Consider the following 22279-nt stretch of genomic DNA (forward strand, 5'->3'; position numbering starts at 1 on the left):
ATTAGCAAAGTTGAATTTTATAATTGTGAGCAAGAGCTAACTCAAAAGAGGGGTTAATTGTTAACGGAAAATGTCACCTCCGAAACATAAAGTTTGGACAATTTCAGTCTTTAAAGAAGACAAAGCAGAACCTGGTAAACATAATAGTTCTTAATGTTGGATACCTGTCTATCACCACAACAACAAAAATAATGAAAAGGAATAAACAATTTAATATGCTAGGTCTGACAAAAAAACCATGTCAGAGTGCATACACCAAAAGTGTTGGATTTCAAGCATGTAAGTGCATGCCACATCTGAAAGAAAAAGAGAGGAAAGTTCATTAAGGTACCCAAGGTAGACACTGTGGGTGGTAAGTTTATGAGAAAAAATAATGCATATCTGTCAGTGTATAAGAAAGTTATACACCAATTAGTGCCAAAACCGTGTTTTACACCACTGATTGTAAAAATGGCCATATTTGACAGATGATCTGCAGTTCTTTTATCTTATGGGTCAATAGCAGTAGGACCTTTATTTTCTTCTCTTGCTTAGCGATGTGTCATGCATAACAACCCAAATACCTCTATGCTTGTTAATTTCGTTGCCTTTTTTCAAGATGATACTCACAATTAGCGTGCTATGTTCTTACTGTTGAGTGTGCCGATTCAATTTGAAAACACGTCGTATATTTGACAGATGATCTGCAGTTCTTTTATCCTATGGGTCAATAGCATTAGCACTTTTATTTTATTTTCTCGCCCAGCTATGTGTCATGCATAATAACCCAAATACCTCTATGTTTGTTCATTTCGTTGCCCTTTTTAAGACGATACTCACAATATATAGCGTGCTATGTTCGTACTTTCTTTCTATCGTTCCACCTCTCTGCTTTTCATGAAGAAATAGCTGACAATCTTTCGCACCGTGTTACACCGCGTAACAATTACCAGTCTTGTGACATGAGATAGGATTTTTTTCTTTGCTATCCTCTGAATAGGTGGCGTGACATTGGCTATCAGTTCATCGAACTGTAAATTTAGGGCACAACTATGGCACGTATATTGTAATACCAATCTTGGAGAATGAACAGAAGCAGTATTGCGTTATGTAATAACGTGTTCAATTGGAATGGTGTCATGTCTTTATTCCGGGTGGTACTTATTTTCCCTCTCTTCTCTCAACAAATTGAATTTGAATTGCATTGACTCTAATTCTTTTATATTAGATGCCATGACACGCCACGAATTTGGCTTTATTCTCCGTTTTTCTTTTGTAAATAGGGTAACCAAACTGCAGACCCTGTCTCATATCATGTCATGTCCGTGGTTAATGGCGTCACTTTCTGTCACTAGGGCTGCTGTGTCATTCGTTTCTCTCTTCTCCTTTTCTTTTTCCTCTTCTGCAATTTCTAACTCCCGTGTCATCCCTCAGCTTGGTGGCGTGATGTTGTCGGTTTAAGAAAAATAAGTAATGACACAAGTATACACAGAGTTTTTTATGTATTTAAGTAAAAATGGGTGGGTCATGAGGTGTCATTTAGCTTCGATTCTAATTTCAGGCTCTCCACCTGGTGGAGTAGCGTCAATCTGATTCTGTGATGAACTATAGGTATAATGATAAATTATATGGATAATTTGGTTGAAATGAAATGTTAAGATGATGTATTTTCAGAGTTTAGTATATCATAATGTAATGGATGTTTGACTTCTGTGTTTGTTTATTTTTTCGAGGATTGGTTTAATCTTCGTTCCTTCTCCTTTGTTAGGAAAATTCTGGTTTTGATTCAGAGTTGACAAATAATTTGATTTTCATTGAAATTTATAGTTTGGATTCGGCAAACTTTGATGGGGTGGGAAGGGCTCTCTTTCTTGCATGTTGTTCACTACTCATGAATAAGAGCTATAGAATTATGTATAATAGGCTGTATTATTTTCTTGTCCTTGTGCTGTCCTTGTTTATTGTCGGTAATATGCTCTCTTATAACCCTTTCACCTTGTATTCTTCTCCTACTAGTACTCTCTCCCCCTTCTACCATTCCGACTTCATTCTTTCCGCAGCGATGCTCACATTCTTCCGTTATCCCTTTTCTTCTGTTCTTTGGGTCATCGCCTCGTGCCCTCGAACGCACTCTGCATGGTTCTCGCTGAAACTCGAGTTCGGTCTTGTCATTCATCTTATATATTTTAGATGATGCGAATTGAAAACTTCGCTTTCAGTTTACTAAATGACGACGAATTTTTTGATATGTTTCATCAAGACCCTGTGTCATATACAATTAATGAATCTAATGATGAGTATCCTGCTGTTTATGACTTCGATTTTTTTGAAACAGATGTAGAATTTAATGAGGATAATCATGAACAATATGTAAGTTCAAAGTATTATACTATGAATCAGTTCAAATCCTTAACCGGACTTACTGATTGTTTCTCATTATTGCATTTGAACATTAGGAGTTTGAATAAGAATTTTGATAATTTTTGTTGTTTTCTGGACAATACTCATGATATATCTTTTTCTATAATAGGTCTTAGTGAAACATGGATTACTCAGGATTCTGCTTCCGCATATTCTCTTCCAGGCTATGATTTCATAGAAAATAGTAGACGCGATAGAATGGGCGGAGGTGTCGGTTTATACATCAGACAAAACCTTGATTATGTTATGCACAAAGATTTAATGTGCATGAACGGAGTCATCGAGTCATTATGTGTTGAAATCAAGGTCGCCCATGCCAAAAACATACTTGTATTCATGATGTATAGACCTCCTAATTCTAACACCCAAGACTTTTTGGATTATTTGCAAATTTTATTCCATAATTCAGTATTTCATAATAAAGACTGTTATATTATGGGAGATTTCAATATAGATTTATCTAAGTTCCAAGCAATGAATACTGCTCAATCTTTTCTTGATATCATGATGTCCACATCTTTTTTACCCCTTATAACCAAACCAACTCGAGTAACCAATCACTCGGCAACTCTTATTGATAATATATTTTGTAACATTAACCCCTTACCGGTCTCTGGTATTGTTCTTTCAGATTTATCAGACCATTACCCTATTTTCACTCACATACCCCTTCAGAAAGACATTACCATGAATGACCCGGTGTCAACTTTCCGGAAAGTTACACCTGGAAATATAGAGAGATTGCAAAACGACCTCGGTAATGTGGATTGGTCTTCTGTATATAATACCGAAGATACAAATGAGGCTTATAATTCGTTCATGAGTACTTTAATATCGCTTATGGATAAGAATGTTCCTCTTGTTAAAAAGAAATCTAGAAATTATAAGAGATCCCCTAGACTTCCATGGATATCTAAGTCTTTACTGCGATCAATCAATCGAAAGAATAATTTGTATTATGCTAACAAAATTAAACGTACCCAGCAATACACTTCATATAAAAACGTCCTCACACAAATATTACGTTATGAGAAACGGAAATATTTTACTAATCAGATAAGTTTGTTTAAACATGATATTCAAAATACTTGGAAAGTTATCAATATGGCTATCAACAAAAATAAGGACAAACCCCGTATTACATCAATCAAATATGGTGATTTATTTGTTGATGATGTTTCTTCAATAGTTGATATCTTTAATCAGTATTTTTCACAAATAGGAAGTAATCTTGCCCAAAATATTCCACATACTCATCTGAATTTTCAAGATTATTTAGAAGGCCCGAATCCTAGCTCATTGTTTTTCATGCCTTTGCACAGAAATGAATTATTAGATATAGTTCAGAATTTAAAAAATAAAAAAAGCTCTGGTTATGACGGCATTGATAATGTCCTTTAAAAAAATGTTATTGACTGTATCGTTGATCCACTTGTACATGTATTTAATTTGTCTATAAGTAACGGTGTTGTCCCTGAGGCTATGAAAGTCTCGAAAGTAATTCCTGTCCATAAAAAAGGGGAAAGGGAAGATGTCTCCAATTATAGACCAATATCCCTGCTAACCTCCGTTTCGAAAATGTTAGAAAGGGTTGTTTACACCAGACTCTTGAAGTTCTTGGACACTCATAAAATAATTTCTGATTATCAGTTCGGATTTCGGCAAAAGCATTGCACATCTCATGCAATCCTTACTTTCCTTGACAGGGTTTCAAAAGCGATAGATACATTTCATCATACTATTGGAGTCTTCCTGGACCTCTCCAAGGCCTTTGATACCATAGACCACACCATACTGCTTCACAAATTATCACATTATGGTATCAGGGGAAAGGCCTTGGAGTGGTTCACGAGTTACCTTACTAATCGAAAACAATTTGTATTTATCAACGGTCACGCATCGACTACGCAAAATGTTGACTGTGGTGTTCCTCAGGGAAGTTTACTAGGTCCCCTTTTATTTACTCTTTATGTCAATGATATGTCAAATTCTTCAAACATCCTCTCTTTCTTATTATTTGCAGATGATACTAATGTGTTTTTATCTGATTCTGATCCCGATCGATTAATTGATACTTTAAATAGTGAATTAATGAAGTTACTTCATTGGATAAGAGCGAACAAACTGTCGATAAATTTGCAAAAAACTAAATGTATGTTGTTCAGTAATTCGCTGGAAAATTTACCGAGAAATGTTCTTCTGGAAGACACGGTCATAGAAGAAGTCTCTTCCATCAAATTTTTAGGTTTGATCCTGGACAATAAACTTACCTGGGGTTTGCATATTGATTCTGTATGTCGTGTTATTTCAAGGAATATAGGTATTATAAACAAAGTCAAATTTTATCTTCCCAAAAATGTACTTTTTATGTTATATTCTACTTTGATACAACCTTATTTAAACTACGGGATACTCGCATGGGGAAACACTTTTTCTACTTATACAGAAAGAATATTATTATTACAGAAAAAAGCTCTTCGTATCTTTGTCACGAATCGTGGAGAAGTCATACTAATAATTTATTTCACGAAAATAATATTCTGAAAATTTATGATCTTTATCGTTTGCAATTAGGACAATTCATGTACAAGTTCACCAACAATTCTCTCCCCCTGGTGTTTGATTCCATGTTTTTAAAGAATGAAACTGTTCATGCATATCCAACCCGTCAATCCCATGAATATCATTTGCCTTTGACTAGGACGGTTTTTGCTAAATCCTTATTCTCCTTTTCTGGACCAAAATTCTGGAATTCTCTTGATAATAACATCAAAGAAGCTTTAAGTTTTCATACATGTTCTTTAAAGTTAAAGAAATATTTAAAAATGTCGTATGCAGCATAATGATTCATTCTTTTATATATATATATATATATATATATATATATATATATATATATATATTTGTGATTTCCAAAACTGTTGTTGCTCGGTAGTGTCACTATACACACTTTGTTTATCAGTGAGCCCGTACTTCTGTGCCTCTAGTGCCCTGGTTATGACCCATCGTTTCCTTCTCTCTCTCTCTCTGCCCCCCCCCCCCCCTCTTGCCCACTTCGGGACTTACTACCTTCCTCACTATATCTCTATCCTCTCATCTATCTTTCCTTACAAGAGAGCCGCCTTGTGTCTGTCAATGTGCATTGGTATGTGTGCATGTATGTGTGTATTTGACTGTCTTTTTTTTTCTTTTTTCCGCTTAGGGAAATTGTTGTTTTGTTGTTTTTGTTACTATGTGTGTGTATTTTTTTTTTTTTATACGAGGGGACTGCACTCTACAAGCTCTGCTTTTTAGCAGTCCCCTCCATTTCCAGCAATATTGTGTATGCATTTACCACAGCGACACGAGTTATTTTTTGTATCTATGTTGGAAATTTACCTGTATCTGTGTTACAATGTTATTTCTGTTGATCGCATTGTGGTACTGATTTTCTGACATCTGTTTATACGAGTGTTTCATTGTACTTCCAATTATTTTGTTTGTTGGAAATGAAAATAAATGAACTTGAACTTGAACTTGAACTATTCAACATACCTAACAACTTTTTGAACATCAAACTTTATTTGTTACTGTATATACAAGCGTGTATGTGTTAAAGAAGTAAGGAAACTGTAGCATTCAATATACTTGCCCGATCTTGCATTATGGGTTCATCTTTGCTTTTATCTCCATTTTTTATTGCTCGCCACGAAGTGTCGCCGGAGCCATTATTCTCTTTTAAGTTCATTGTTTCTTTTCGCTTGAAAATTATGGCGGTGTTAACACGGTATTATCACGGATCTTGCGGTGCAAACACGGAGGATGCCGTTCTTAACACGATGAACGGCGATGTGAACACGGTCCATTTCAAACCGCCAAGACCGCCACGAAAAATTAAACATGTTTAATTTTTCTGGCGGTTCCCCGCGGTTCCCCGCGGTTCTCGGGGTTCATGGCGGATGGGTGACGGATGACCACGGTTTGTGTACGGTGTAAACACGGTCTTTGGCGGAGCACGGCGATTTGCTGAACCGCCATGAACCGCCATCTAAACCGGCGATGTGTGATTGCACCTTTAGATATCTCTGGTTTCATTACGCTACTCCAGCCACACGCCTTCACATGCACACGTAAACGAAATTAAAAAAAAAAGGCGCGTCGTGCGCGCGCGCGCGCACACACACACACACACACACACACAATAAAACAAACAAACACACAGCAGACACTCAAAAAATGCTTGCGATTTGACTTCAATCAAAAATTGATTAAAATGTTTGACAGGACAACATATAAGGCTAGTTTTTATGTTTACAATGAGCACATTTTATTAAAGTCAAAATAGGTACTCCGATACTACGAATCGATTCAGGACCCCCGAAGCAAACATAATAATGTTTCTGTTAGTGACTTTGATATCCGCGTAGAGAACACAACTGAACAATAGTATTGCGTATACGATCCTGGCGCAACAAGAATATTAATAAGACTAACATAAAGGAGGTATTATGATTCTTTTTGCCTTCTGGAAGTGGTTAAGTCAGGCGCCCTTTCGTTATGCTAGAAAAATGCAAAACATTCAAAAAAAATTTAAACTTCTAAACGGACCGGTCGGTTTTCCTCAAACTTTTAAAATGTGTACTTCGAATACTTCTGCAAAATACATATATATATATATATATATATATATATATATATATATATATATATATAAAATGTGAAGCGGGCTTGGCCTCGTACGTGGTGGGTACTGCATCATTGGTATATGTGTGACGGAAGGAAAACTTGCAGTATAGACGTTGCAGTGATGTTCAGTCTTGCCTTTATTCCCCGAGCTTTCGGCTATTTCACTAGCCTTTTTCAAGGGCTTGATGAGACATAACATAAAAGCAAAATAGCAACCAATTTGCATGCATTTGAACAGAAGTAGAAATAAAAATAGTAATAACAAGAAGCCAATCAAACGGAATGTAGGCAGTGACACCAATTCGCATACATTTCAACAGAATAAGGCAAACAACAGAACAAAAACAAAAAACAAAAACAAAGCAAAATGGGCAGCAATATTACATTCGCTCCAAAGGAAAGGTAGTATTATCACATACACTTGCAGTGAAAGAATACAGTTGTAGTGGTAGTTTAGTATAGGCAGGGAGTTTCAGGGAGGTGGATCTCTTCCACCTCCCTGGTATAGGCAGGGAGGTGGAATTGCCACCTCCCTGGTATAGGCAAGGAGGTACTAGGCAAGCTGGAGTCACTACCTCCTTGGTATAGGTAATACCAACGGTAATTCATAAACCAACATAAATTAAAGCACATAGTTACCTTTAGGGCGTGGGGATTTGCTTGTGTGTGGTGTGTGTGGTGTCAGGAAGGTGAGTGTGAGGGGTTCGTACATGACAATGCGGGGGCAGTGAAGTGTGAGGGGTGATGTGGCTTGGGGGTATTTGGGACGATGACACAGTAATAATGGATACATGCTTTTGAAGGTCATTCGGGCCGTAAAACTCTTTTATAAGATATAGGTACAAGGTCTTTATAGTAAATAAAGTGCACCTATATATTCTTGACACTGTGAGTGGGTACTCAATAAACTTCAAAACTTCTCGTAGGTTCTGGATAGAGATTAAAACAGGACCTATGAAAAATTAAGGATCGGCATTAATTCCATGTGGACGTAGGGTTCGTAGTTCAGATATCCAGTACGATTCTCGTTTGAGTATGATATGGCTTTCCTTCTTTTTGATGAGTTCGATGCCTGTGATTTGTACATCCTGAACTGAGTGATTTGGTAGTGTAGGGAAGGATTTTGCGGCTGGAGGTGTTGTGGTTGATAATCTCAGAACGTGTGTTGTTCAGGCGGGTGTACAGAGACGTTTGAGTTTTACCGACAAACTGTAGGCCACATTGACAGCATGTGATGAGGTATATTACCCAAGATGATTTTACTGGTAGTCTGTGATGAAGTAGGTTTTCTTTGTTGATGAGCTTGTGAATGTGTGTGTGTCTTGGATGTACTGGTGCAGGATGCATTTTTTTTGACTTACATTGGTAGAAACCAGGCGTTGAAGAGCTGATGTCTGTAGGTGTGCTGTGGAACTGTGGTGGGGTTGGGTGGGGTGGGCTTGGAAAATTGTGTGAGTTAGTGTTTGTTGTGGATTCAGAGCTCTGTAGGGCGTCTTCGTGAATTGCGTCTGCCAGCATGGATATTGTTTGTGTTTGTGTATATTCTTCATGATCTGTGGCTGGAGTGCGTTGTTTGGGTGATTTGGCATTCACTAGCATGTCCCGTAGCGTTCTACTACGTCGGAGGGATGTGATGGGTGCGGCCTTGGGAAGATATTTCGTAGGGTATCGCAGTCGCTGATGATGGAGAAATGTTTGTGGATGATGCGCGAGACGTTGGCTGTGGCGGGTGTGTATGTGATAGGGAAGTGTATGTTGTTTGTTGTGGTTCGTTCCTTGTATGAGAGGAGATTTTCCCTATCTAGTGATTTGTGATGCTCGCGAGATTTGTTTGTTTACCATTTTGGTATTGTAATTTCTGTCTTTGAGGTGCATTTTTAGTTGTTTTAAGTGGTGAGAGGTCTTGTCGGGGTCTGAACAGATGCGGCGGATGCGTGTTGCTTGACTATGGGATGCTGTTGAAGACATAATTGGGATGACAGGAGGGGAGTAGGTAGGCGTGCGTGTTGGTGGGTTTGGTGTGGAGTTGTGTTTGTAAGGTGCCTCCTTCAAGATAGAGGGTGACATCCAAGAAATTGATGCTTGTTTCAGATGAGTCAAACGTGTATTTGATGGTTGCATGTTTCTGATTCATGTCATTTTGAAATTTTGACAGGCTGGCGTGGGGAACCAATCCAGATGAATTGAATATCGTCTATAACGCCGCCATGATTTTTTCAGCATAGGCATGTGCATCGATTTGAGGATTTCCTCTTCATTTTCTGCTATGAAGAGATTAGTGGAAGAGGGGGCTACTGGAGTGCCCATAGCTGTGCCCTGGATTTGAAGGTAGTTGGTGCCCTGGAACTGAAAATTGTTGAGGGTCAGGACCAGCTCCAGTAGGCGCATCAGCTGTGGTATGGGCGGTTGGGGGTGCTCTCGCCGCGAGAGGGCGTTTTGTATTGATTTTAGACCTTCAGCATGGGGTATGTTAGTATAGAGTGATGACACATCGGCTGTAACTAAAATAGTGCGTGATGAAAATGGGGCAGACTCAGCATTGAGCTTTTCAACATGTTGTAGAAAATGAGTAGTGTCTCTGAGATATGACGGGATTTTTTCAACCAGGGGTCGCAAGTGGAAGTCTAGGTATTTGGAGATCTGTACTGTGGGACAAGCACAACCGGAGACAATCGGTCTTCCCGGGTTGTTTTCCTTGTGTAGTTTAGGCAGAAGATACAGATTGGGACTAGAGCAGATTTGGGGTATCAGAGCTTTTTTTGTGCTCTTTTCTTCGTCCAAACATTGCACTGCATCTCTTACTTTGAGGAGATTGTTTTGTGTTGGATCGTGGTCGAGCTTTTTGTAGGTCCCCGTGTCCGACAGCTGTCAGAGACCTTCGTCGACATAGTTTTGGGATGACATAACTATTACTGCCGAGCCTTTGTCGGCTGGCTTGATGACAATTTGATCATTGTTTCTCAGAGCTCTTAAAGCCTTCCGTTCACCTTTGGTCAGATTGTCCGAACACCTACGTGATTCATGTTTTCGGGTGGAGTCTAAGATTTCTCTCTCTACGTTTTCAAAAAAACAGACCCAGGCGTGGATTTTCGGTGCGTGGGGTCCAGAGACTTTTCTTTTTGATTAGCGATTTAAGTCTTGATTATCTGTTTCAGGATGGGGGTTGTGCCGACTTTCGGCATCAGTCGTGTTTTGACCAGTTTGATTTTTTCCAGCATAGTATGCTTTCAGACTCATTTTCCTTTTGAGTTCATTTACATCTGCTTGTAATTGAAGAGTGTCGATAAGGGGAGGGGTGGGAGAGAAATTCAACCCTTTGGACAAAAGTGTTTACCGATTACCGTTGGTATTACCTATACTAAACTACCACTACAACTGTATTCTTTCACTGCAAGTGTATGTGATAATACTACCTTTCCGTTGGAGCGAATGTAATATTGCTGCCCATTTTGCTTTGTTTTTGTTTTTTGTTTTTGTTCTGTTGTTTGCCTTATTCTGTTGAAATGTATGCGAATTGGTGTCACTGCCTTCATTCCGTTTGATTGGCTTCTTGTTACTATTTTTATTTCTATTTCTATTCAAAGGCATGCAAATTGGTTGCTATTTTGCTTTTATGTTATGTCTCATCAAGCCCTTGAAAAAGGCTAGTGAAATAGCCGAAAGCTCGGGGAATAAAGGCAAGACTGAACATCACTGCAACGTCTATACTGCAAGTTTTCCTTCCGTCATATTATATATATAGTGCATGAGGCTGAATGCATTATAACAATATAAGCACCGACAAATTCTGAATTTGCCCCGAAGGTTCAATATTCAACTATCGAGTCTATATAGGGTCTATATCTAATCTAGATCTAGATCTATAACAGTGCAAGTAACAGTACGATAGGTTAGGACCAACGTTAGATCTACGAGTGACAGAGCTAGTTAACACTAATTGAATAACGTTAGACCGAATAGGTCTAACACGTTATGGATGTAACACGTTAGAGTGACGCCCTACTTACTGCACTGGGTCCAGGACCAGGACTAGATGATGTATTGTAGGATTTTAATAGGGATCTACTGGATTTAAAAACAAGGCTCGTGCCAGGCATTGTAGTCACCATTGCTGAAAATGTGGATGCCGAGAGTGTGTTGTAACCGCTAGAAGTTCATAGCGTAGCGTGATCAAAGAGCGCTTAGCGTACATACCGTACATACGCTGCCCATCTAAGGGGCACTTCCGCGTAGAATGTACGGAGAAAGCAGCACAATCTTGGGTTGACTTGCTTAATATCCGTCGGATTGATTCCTTTTTCAGAACAGTAGGAGTCTAAAATTCGTAGGGCGTATTTGATGACGTCCTTTGTTTTCTTTGTGTCCTTATCTAGAGATCAGTCTCTGTAAAAGTAGCGAACCTGCTGTTGTTTTCAGCTTTCATGTTTAAATCTACCGCTGAAAGACTAGTCCCACACAGATAAGTTGCTGGCATAGCCAGCGAGGATCGAGAATAACGATAATATCGAGCAAAGCATATCGCGGTTGTGGCGCAATCGAGTCGATAAGATATGGGATTCAAGTACTCGATGATTAAAGTGAGGGAGCAAAAACCGATAGTCACATCGATAGTGGGTTATCGTTTGCAATCGTTATATTTTGCGTGCACTATTATACAAATGATGCACAGGATAGAGTGTGTTAGTGAAGGTGCGGCGCGCTCGAGAGTATTGACAATGGTGCGACATGCACGAGGCGCAGCCGAGTGCATGTTTGCAACCGTTGTCAATACTCGAGAGTGAGCCGCACCTTCACTAACGCCACGAAATAATCCTGTGCATCATTTGTTTTATAAAATGGGTCGAAAACTAACAGCATTATTCACGTACCTTTGTGGGTCAATACCAGTCAGCTACATGTAGCACTCGCTCAAAAGTCAAGATGTCCGAAGATGTTCGTCCCAAACATTTACGCACGTCGCACTCGGAAATCCCGCACATAAGTATGGTTGGGTGTTCATAATACCGGACACCTAACGTTTTTCTATCAATAGAAACGTGAAAAATCTCACAATTTGCCTGAAATTTTACTCACGTGTGGAGAAAATACTCCGGATTCACAAGCGCGCACTGAAAATGCGATCTGAGGTACGCGCTCTTAGATGGCGGCTTCGAACGCGTGGGGTGTCATTTTTTCCGCACTCAGTTGCCCTGCTCATTTCAACCGGCCACCCTGACAATACGTATAAAGGGCACTTAAATGCGTTTTTTCGACAGGCCGCTGTTTTTTCTCTAGCCGTCATTTTTTCCCCAATAATATTTGAATATATTTAGAATCCTTCGATATTACTTTTGAAGGACTGTTTGATGAATTTGACTTGATTTACATTAGGAAACTTTTCATCGTAATTGAAATAAATTAACGTTAGATGAGTCGGTTTGTTTTTTCACATTCATTTCTCGTTTCTGCATCCAGTACGGTCGTAGCGCGCGGGCGACAAAATGTTTATGTCATGTGTATGTGTACGTACGTGTAACGTGTGTGCACGATCGTACAAGCGGCGGTGACAATTTTGCGGTCAAAATCGTCAAATTTATTACGGAAGGATACTCTACATCTAACAACGAGTCAGCAAAGGTAGGCCACTGCCGGCCTAGTTATATGTAGTTACACGATAAACCTTATTCGATTTTGCTAAATTTCGGTAATTTAGAGGGAATACTTAGTTGTTTTCGCCACATTTTACTCGGTAGCGTAGCCCAGTGAAGAATCGAACACCGTTGCGCGTAGTCCCATGCGTACATTTTCTTTCTGTACGCGCAATGCCATTATAATGCGCGGCCGGTCGTTATGGACCCGGTCGGTAGGTTGGACACCTACCATACTGTACGTACGTTGTACGTATAAGAGTATACGTACGCCACGTGTTATGCACAAGAAAGGCCGCCGGCTGTTGTGGCAGCCCGAACTAGAAGTTGTTTACAGGATTGACAGCGCGTATTGACCGCTTCTGTGACGCGCTATGTGTATTTTTGGCATGGGCGCAGCCATAGTGGGTGTATCAGCCGACCGACCCCCCCCCCCCCCCCCCCTCCGCACTCCCCCATCCCTCTCCCTACATTAGCACGCGCGCAGAATGAAAAACTGCTTTAGCCAATAGGCGTCTCGTACTGAGTGCGCGAATGCTTGCTACTGCGCGAACCTTTGTTACAAGTGCGTGATAAACATGTTTCCCCGCGTGTTTTTTTTTAGACGGCGCAGATTGGGGACCCTAAAAATCTATTGGGGACCCTATCCCTAAACCTAACCCTAATCCTAATCCTAACCCTAACCATCAAACCCTAACCCTAACCCTAACCCTAACCCCAACCCTAACCCTAACCCTAACCAAAAACCATAACCCAACGTTTTTCCCATAGGTTTAACACGCGCCATGCCCCAATCTGTGCCGTCTTAAAAAAAAAACGCGCCCCGGGGTGGGGGAGAGCAGGGGGGGGGGGGGGGTCGGCTGATACACCCACTATGGCTGCGCCCTGTGCCGTAAAATGTCTGCTGCCCTCAACGAACCCGAATCGGTCAATAGTAGCGCGTGACGCACTTGTAACAACTGATTGAGTGCGCACTGCTAGTGTAAACATTGTGACGTACGTCAGGCCCCGGCCGTGCATTTACTAAGAAATTAATGCACGCACACGTGACTCATTTCAGCGCTTCCAATTGGCTACATTCTTGAACCCATTTTATAAAACTTTTGTCATGCACTGCCGGCCTGTATCATAAGTATGTATGCTATTTTATATATATATATATATATATATATATATATATATATATACTTATATATATACTTATATATATACTTATATATATATATATATATATATATATACATATATATATACATACTTGCTTTTTTTCCTCCGAATTTATTTCAGCACACATGAATCTTTGGCGCGACAGTGATGGGGCTTGGGATGAGTCTTCTACCGCACCATATTGTGCACTGTGCAAGAATCAGATGAAGTGATCTGCATTGAATCAGGGTCCTTCATTACGAGCGCTCTGCATTGAAAACCTGAACAGCGCCATCTCTCGGGGAAGCATACAGGCGTTTTCCGCAGACCAGTCACTGATGACTGAAGAAGATACATCTGCAGAGATCCGAGTCACCAATCAGGGAGGTGTCTTACCTCGCTGCACCAATGCACCAGTAAGATACAGAGTATTTCTCGATACAATGTATTCACAACTACATCTGTGAAATCATGTCTTTGATGTTTCATGAACCCAAGTTCTTGCACTTCAGTCCTGAAATCTGCAGTGGGATAGGGCCTACATCTGCTCAATGTATGATGCATCATGCGGTACCCCGGGGTACCGCTTTGTATGTTGTCATCTCGTGTTCGTATCGTTTAGTTACTCACTGCCATGAACGTTTTTGCTAAACAGTCGGGTGGCGAATGCGGCTTGCTGGCAGAAATTAACTGCAATTTTTCAGGAAATGCAGGCATCTATGATGTATGGTAGCCTGTATTTTTCAGCACAACAATAAAAGAGAGGAAATGATTTCCTTGTTGGGAGCATGGATTTGTTATTTAAATCATAAAACGGGTAACTTGGTCGGTCAATCAATAAACTGATAAAGTGTTGATTTCGTGAATCTTATATATTGTTGCATCATTGAATCTTAGAAAAGAAAAATCGGAATGAAAGCGCTAACGCCTTTCCGCGCGACTATTATAGCACCCGGGACTAGCACACACTGGGTGCGCATGTAGCAGTCTTTCGCCACATGTGTTACGATCCTAAGTCCCGGGAGCGAGCTCCGTCTCCCAGATAGGCTTACCGATACCGGTACTCGGGTATCCGACTGTTTATCATAGACCCTCACACTTAGGCCCTATTCATAGTTCACAGCCACACACTAGAAAAGATAAATCAAAACTGAACCAACGAACAGCTGATATGCTAACCCGTCATCACCCAGGTCATCGAGACTCGAAACTGTCATCGAACAGGACAAGGCCGAGAGCAGTATGTTACGATGGCGATGTGGCAGAGCGGTAGTGGACGTGACTCTAATTGACGCGGGCGAAACGTTTTGCATGCATGCGTACTGCATTCTCCGTCTATAGCAGTCGGTAATAATGAACCCAATGCCAATCAGTTCTGTTATTGAGATTTTTGACCATACTTACATTAATGCTACATAACATTTATGCCCGCGGGTCGTTTTGCATAATCTTTTTTTTTTTTTTTGTCATGAAAATTTTCAGCAGCAATGTATAGCTGATGGTCATTTTAATCCACTGTTTTGTCCTATGACCATAAAGCTAAGATCCCTGCTATGACCTTGCTATGACAAGGGAGGTGATTGGTCTCACCTTCCTGCTATGACTACTTATTTTACGTCTCCCGTGGACTGGTCATGCATATAGTGCGACTGATTGATTGATTGATTGATTGATCGATTGATTGATTGATTGATTGATTGATTGATTGATTGATTGATTGATTGATTGATTGGTTGCTTTATTGTCCACAATGCGAAAGTGGAAATGCGCCTTCCACCAGCGTTACACACAAGAGATACAAACAGATAACATTTGTTCATTGAACAACATTATACGTCACAGATTACAAATAACATGAAACATAAATGTTTTGCATTATTTGTTGCAGAAAAATAAAAAAATAACCATTATATTCATAATACATATTACAGGGCTCCACACTAACTTTTTTATTTGGTGGCCCGATGGGGCCACCAAAATCATCAATTTCAAATTGTTGGTGGCCCGAGAGAAAAATTTGGTGACCTCCAAAAAACAAAAAAAAAAACATTAAAATTCCTGCTTTTTTGATGAGTCAAATATTTAAGTTTTATCATAGTAAGAATTGGAAGTTGGACATGTCTACTCATAAATAAACCTCAACAAACTCGCAACACTCACTCTCAGGCACTCATTCAGTCCTTTTCATCCATCCTTTAAGCAAATTTAACTGCTGAATGGTAAGACTAAGTATAAATATTCATTGACAGGCACATGGGTTGCAACATCTTAACATAAATAAATGACATTTTTCAAAATATTTTGGTGGCCCGAGGTGGGCCACCAAATTTGCCCTTTTTTGAAATTTGGTGGCCCGACTTTCATTTTTGGTGGCCCCGAGCCACCGGGCCACCGTTAGTGTCGAGCCCTGCATGTTACATATATCTCATTCAATTCATTCACTTAAATAAATTCTATAATCATTATACTTATTATAAAAAATTCAACTTTCAGCAAATCTTCCACTTCTAATCAATCAGCGATGCAGCCGAGCTCAGCATGCTCAGTGGGTGCAGCTATCTGTGGACTAGTGACCAGCGAAAAAAATGGGATTGTGCTTGAAGCGGCCTAAAATTAGGCTAAATTGGCAAAACAAAGCAAAACACAAATAGAAATCAATTGTGGTGCCCAATCACATCTTGGTGACCAATTGCATTGTGGTGCCAAGTCGTCTTCCCATTGTGGTGCCCAATCCGCTGTCTGGCACTCAATCGGCAAAACAAGAGAAAAATAAACAGACACACGAAAAACAGGGCTTCACAGTTTTCTAGTGTCAATCTCGTGTACAAATCAGCTGACAAACTAACAAACAAACCAAAATAAAGTACCACAGTCCACAAAACGCCTAGAGACTTCCTTTCTGTAGCAATTATGCTCAGAATTATGCTAAAAAAGCAAAGAATTCACACCTAGCATAATGCTAGATGCTGAAGTGTCTAAAATTATGCCAGAAAGCATATAGGCTACTATGCCAACTCTGGCAACATAGCACTGAGGTCACGAATGGGTGTGTGTCGATGAACACTGGTGCCGTGAAGCTGCTGCACTGCTGAGCTCATCTCGCAACAATTTTTTTTCCATGGAACACTAGGAAATGATTACTCAGCAGATACTCCAACCCAAAGCACCTTCTGATCTGGAGATTCTCCCGCCTGAAACCCCTAGCAAACGGGAGACTCCAAGTTGATGTGTGCGAAGCGCCAAGTTCCTAGGGGTCTAGATGCTCTCTGGTGCTATCTAAGGCTTATTTTTTCAACATACAATAGCAATAAGTAAGAAATCCTTTCCAACGGGAGACACAGAGCCAGGGCGGGAGAAATTAAATCTCAAGCGGGAGAAAGGGAGATTTTGCAAAAATGGGTTTTCGGCGGGAGATCTCCCGTCGAAAACGGGAGAGTTGGAATCTGTTACTGTCACTCATTTTCGGAAAAAACCAGGGTATTATACATCGCCAAAAAACAAACAAACAAACAAAAAATTCCACAAAATGGCGGATTTCTGTTTGGTACCCATGGGATATCGTACCATAAACTCCGCTCAGAGGTACATACTTGAACAGAGACTAGGATTTAATCACTGGAAATCTAGGTCGGAACAAGCACTATTTCCTTTCAATCTGACGAAAAAAAAATAGGCCATAGAAAGTGAGGTACACTTGTATACAGGAAGTTACAGCCACAACTAATCATTGTTTTCTGGGTTCTTGCAAATTTGCTATTGTTTGTTATTTTTTCATATTTTTCCTTTGATTTACATATCAGCAAGTGTTTAGCATGACAAAGTGATAGGCTAGTGGATGGTCGATTCTTTGCGAGAGTTAAATCTTTATGTTACATGTTACAACAATTTCTGATGCCATTGCACGGTAGACCAAAACCTTATAGTCGCTTTAGCAAAATGAAATGATATTGTCTTCTGAAAGTCTCAATACACCGAGCATGGTAACCACAGTGCCCCGTTTGTTTGTTTGTTTGTTTGTTTGTTTGTTTGTTTGTTTGTTTGTTTGTTTTGCTATGGTGGGCCAAAAGGAACCATGTCTGCTTCTGTTATATATCACTTCCCCCTGATAATCATGCTACAAAATAAATCTTCAACTGATAATTTTGCTGCTCTTGATTTTGACATTAGTGTAAAATCTTTGGTGATTTTGTACCAAATTAACGATTTTTTTAAACTGAACCAGGCATGGATTCTTGAGGGGCACCGTAAAAAAACAATGAATAAATAAACAAACAAACAAAAACACAACATAGTACAACAGCAACAAACAAACGAACGAACAAACAAAACAAAACAAAACCAAGACAGAACAAAAAAAAAAAAAAAAACCTATAAAAAAGAACCGGACCGTTGCCATGTTCATATGAGGAGAGCTTAAAGGGATCATATAGTTTTGGTTGAGACCTTGTTTCAGATTTCTAACATTTTTGGTGAGATAATGAGAAACCTCTTATGAAATATGAAAGAGCATGTAGTTCTATGAGGAATTCAACGTTTATTGTATGAAAATTGGTTTTGAAATGGCTGAGATATCAACAACAACAAAAAAAGAGCGATCCTAATAAAGTGTGGGACCTACACTTAATCACGATCGCTTTGTTTTTGGATGTTTCAGTCGTTCCAAACCCGATTTTCATCAAATACACTTTGAATTCCTCTTTAAATTGTATGCTCTGTACTATATCATAAGTGTTTTCTTGGTACCTCGCAAAAAGTTAAAAGCCCAATTCTCATCTCCACCAATACTGTACCATCCCTAATTCATTTTCCTGAAAAGAAAACGACATCAGATTTCATTCCGATGAGCAGAAAGAGAAGGCAACTCGACAAGCTCAGAACACTTGCCGTCAAGTTCTTTTGGGATAGATTTTGCAGAAAGCAAACTGGTTTGCATGTACTGTACTTTATCACGCTGTTTGTGTCGTGATACGCGTGAAGTGTCCTTGGCCCGAGAGACTTTCAGAACTTCTTTCCATTTACAGAGAAGTACAGTATGTGTAGTATATAGCATCATGCGGTATTCCTCTGAGTGCGTAATTATTCTTCAGAACAACTCGATTTTGTTTCTGTTTTCAAATACATTGTACCATGCGTTCTTTTCAAGCAAAGGCATGTGTTTCTAAGTGCATGGCCATGGCAGGGTTCTGATATTTTATTGTGTGCGACTAATTGCGTTCTGGAGAGAAAGGAAGAATGTGTTATGTTTTTCTACGAAACTCCGTAGTTGAATGATTCATATCCACTCCCCCCCCCCCCCCCCCCCCGTGCTCGTTATTGTGTCGTGCTTTGGCCTTGGCCTTAGGCTTGGGGTTTCATGCTTTTGTTTTCAGGGGTCAATGCCTGGAGGAGTTGGACCTTGTGGGTCAGAGAGGTTTGGGGCTTCGTTCCTTTGCGGAACTACAATGTATACACGAAATTTAGATGACGGATACTCGGCAACAGGAGTTTGACAAAAATAACGATAATTATATACATTGTACTTCATCATGAATGTCGTGCAATACTTTACAGGCTTCTTTTTTTAATTCATTTGTGTACGTGTGTGTGTGTTTGCGTGTCTCTTGACAACGTTTCTGACTACGTCTCTGAAACGTTTGGTAACTTCTCATTATGTTTGGGATTTTTTTTTTCCATTTCCTCGGCCACGGGTTTGTCTCCTGGTACTCAGCCACACCTTAGCTGGAAACGCTCTTCAAAAGCAGTATGCATGCACTTTTCAACATCGCGATGATTTAGCCCATGTTAGACAGGGTTTGAAAATTGCCCAGTGCAGACGTTGTGTTTCTACGATCAGCCACATTCCTATTGCATCTCACTGTGATACTCTCTTAATATGATATCGAAAATGAATTGTGCCCAAATTATACTGAAAGATGTTGGTTTCTCTCCATTTCACACGGTAGATTCACCACTGCATGATACATGTTGAAATCAGACACTGGGGCGATGCCAAAACAAACGTCCACCTTTTGATAGAAATGCACATTTTCATATATTTATTCAATACAATAGAAATACAGAGATGATGAAATACAAAACAATGACAATAAGAAAACGCTTTAACGTACACACACACACACATACACACGCCAGCGCACAGTCATAAGTACAGTATTATGCTTAGGACATTATGTTATACGCGTACCACATATACCAAATAATGAAATATAGATGCAATGAAAAACATAATACTGGCAATATATTGCTCCTCAAATTTCTCGAGCTTTCGTCATCGCAGTTTGAAATGTTTGAAAGTTGGTCATCTTTTATTGTTGTTGTCCGTCCCCCCCCCCCCCGCCGCCCAAAAATTAGTTAGAACCGAAATTGGAAGTAAACCTTAAAAATCCCGTAACGAGCATTATTTTCTTTTAATTCGAAGTTAGAGCGACCTTTTCAATACTACCTTTTCAATACACCACAATATTCAAAGAGGTTCGCTACAAAATGGGCTAACTGTCATTTTTTTTAGCATTTTAAAGTAAGTCCATCATCAGATAGAGCGAAATAAACCCTTTCCAGTCATACATACTTCAGTGGTAACATCACAAGGAATATTCCTGAACTTGTGATTACAAATAGGCCTACGTATTCCCATATTTTCTTTTTGTAGCAACTTAGTAACCGTAAATATCTCAACTTAACAATAATGGAATTGGTTCGTTTTGCGATTAAACTCTTGATACAATATTTCGCAATGTTCTTGTTCAATGCTTTCCTGGCACAAGGGAAAATTCGGACTGAAAGTACGGCACAAAATGGTAGTCAACGACTGTAAATGCGAACCTGGATTTAAGTCATTGGGGACATTACAATAGGCCAGATGCTATCACGCCAGTTGTTTTCCTATCCAAATTTAGTGTTCTTCCGTCGCCTGCAGGGGAATGCAAATTATCGTGCATGTACACGTTAATCGACGGAAAGATATAATAGTGCATTTCGCACGAATCCACTTGCACATCAACAGTTTCGGAGGGGGAAATTTAACAATCAAACAAACCAACACCAAAACGGTATTTCCGTGAAAAAAAGAAAAGACTCGAATCATGAAAAAAAGGTCACCAACAATCAGAGGGTTCAATGATAGGTACAATTTCCGTTTCCCGTCTTGGTTTGTCACGCGCTTTGAGCGCATCGTCATTAACCTGGTAACCACAGTGATGCATATCTCGCTCTGAGTGGGTGAAAATCGACAGAATGTAAGTACATTGTATCCGGAATGCCTTGACTTTCTGAATACATAAAAAAAAAAAACCGCGATGTACTACTTTATCAGGAGATAACCTCGTACTCTTCTTCGTCGTTTTTTTTTTAAGGAATGGTACTGTAAAACGAGAAATTTTCGCGTGCATTTCAATTTCGCGAATTTCGCGAGCGTGAAGATTCGCGAAATTAAAATGCACGCGAAAGTTCTTTTGTACACTATATGCACTGAATGCCAGTGGCAGTTCGCGAAAATTTCATGCCGCAAAAAAGGCCGTCGGCTCCAATTCGCGAAAAATTCATGCCGCGAATATATCATGTTTTACAGTATACTTTGGTTGAGATAGGGATTCAGTTTTCAACTTTTTGCAAGATAACTAGAAACCACTTGTGAAATAACAAAGAGTATACAAATTCAAGAGGAATTAAAAGTTTACATGATGAAAGTCGGTTTCGAAATGGCCGAGACGTTCAAAACCACAGTAAAACAAAGCGATCCTACTAAAGGGTGGGTCCCACCTCTTATTAGTATTGCTTTGTTTTGGATATCTCAGCCACTTCAAAACCAAATTTCATCAAAGAAACCTTGAATTCCTCTTAGAATTGTATGCACTTTCATATGATTTCATAAGACATTTCCCATTATCTCACAAAAAACAAGAAAAAACAAACAAACATTGAAAACCTGAAGCCGGCCAATTCAACCAAAACTTATTCCATGCCTTTAGATGATTAACATTTAATCTTATTTTCTCTTGGTCCTCCTCCTCCGCCCAAAGAGAAATCTTCATCTCAGATCACAGCTCATCGATTTGTACTCAGAGAGGCAACTTTGTATACTCACATACAATGTATAAACATACTCTAAATTTCATAACAACGAATTACTCCGACACCATTACACACTACAAGCCATTTAGTCATACTTGTGAATATAAAACGCATACGTCATCGTGACTTAGTTTAAATCAAACGAGAGGATCAAGACAATTCGTCATTGGCTGAACATTAATAATAACAATAATAATTGCATTTATATGGCGCTTCATACTGACGTTCCTAAGCGCACTTTGCTACTCATACAAATAGACTAGAAAACACAACATTAACAAAAATCATTACGAAATACCTGAGCCTGAGAATTTGGATAACTCGGCAAAAATGAACGAGCTTCAAAAAGAAAGATAAAAACAACAGGGAAT

Source organism: Diadema antillarum, unplaced genomic scaffold (genome assembly GCF_040938485.1).
Source record: "Diadema antillarum isolate AM-2024a unplaced genomic scaffold, OU_Dant_1.0 scf00000170, whole genome shotgun sequence".
NCBI lineage: Eukaryota > Metazoa > Echinodermata > Echinoidea > Diadematoida > Diadematidae > Diadema > Diadema antillarum.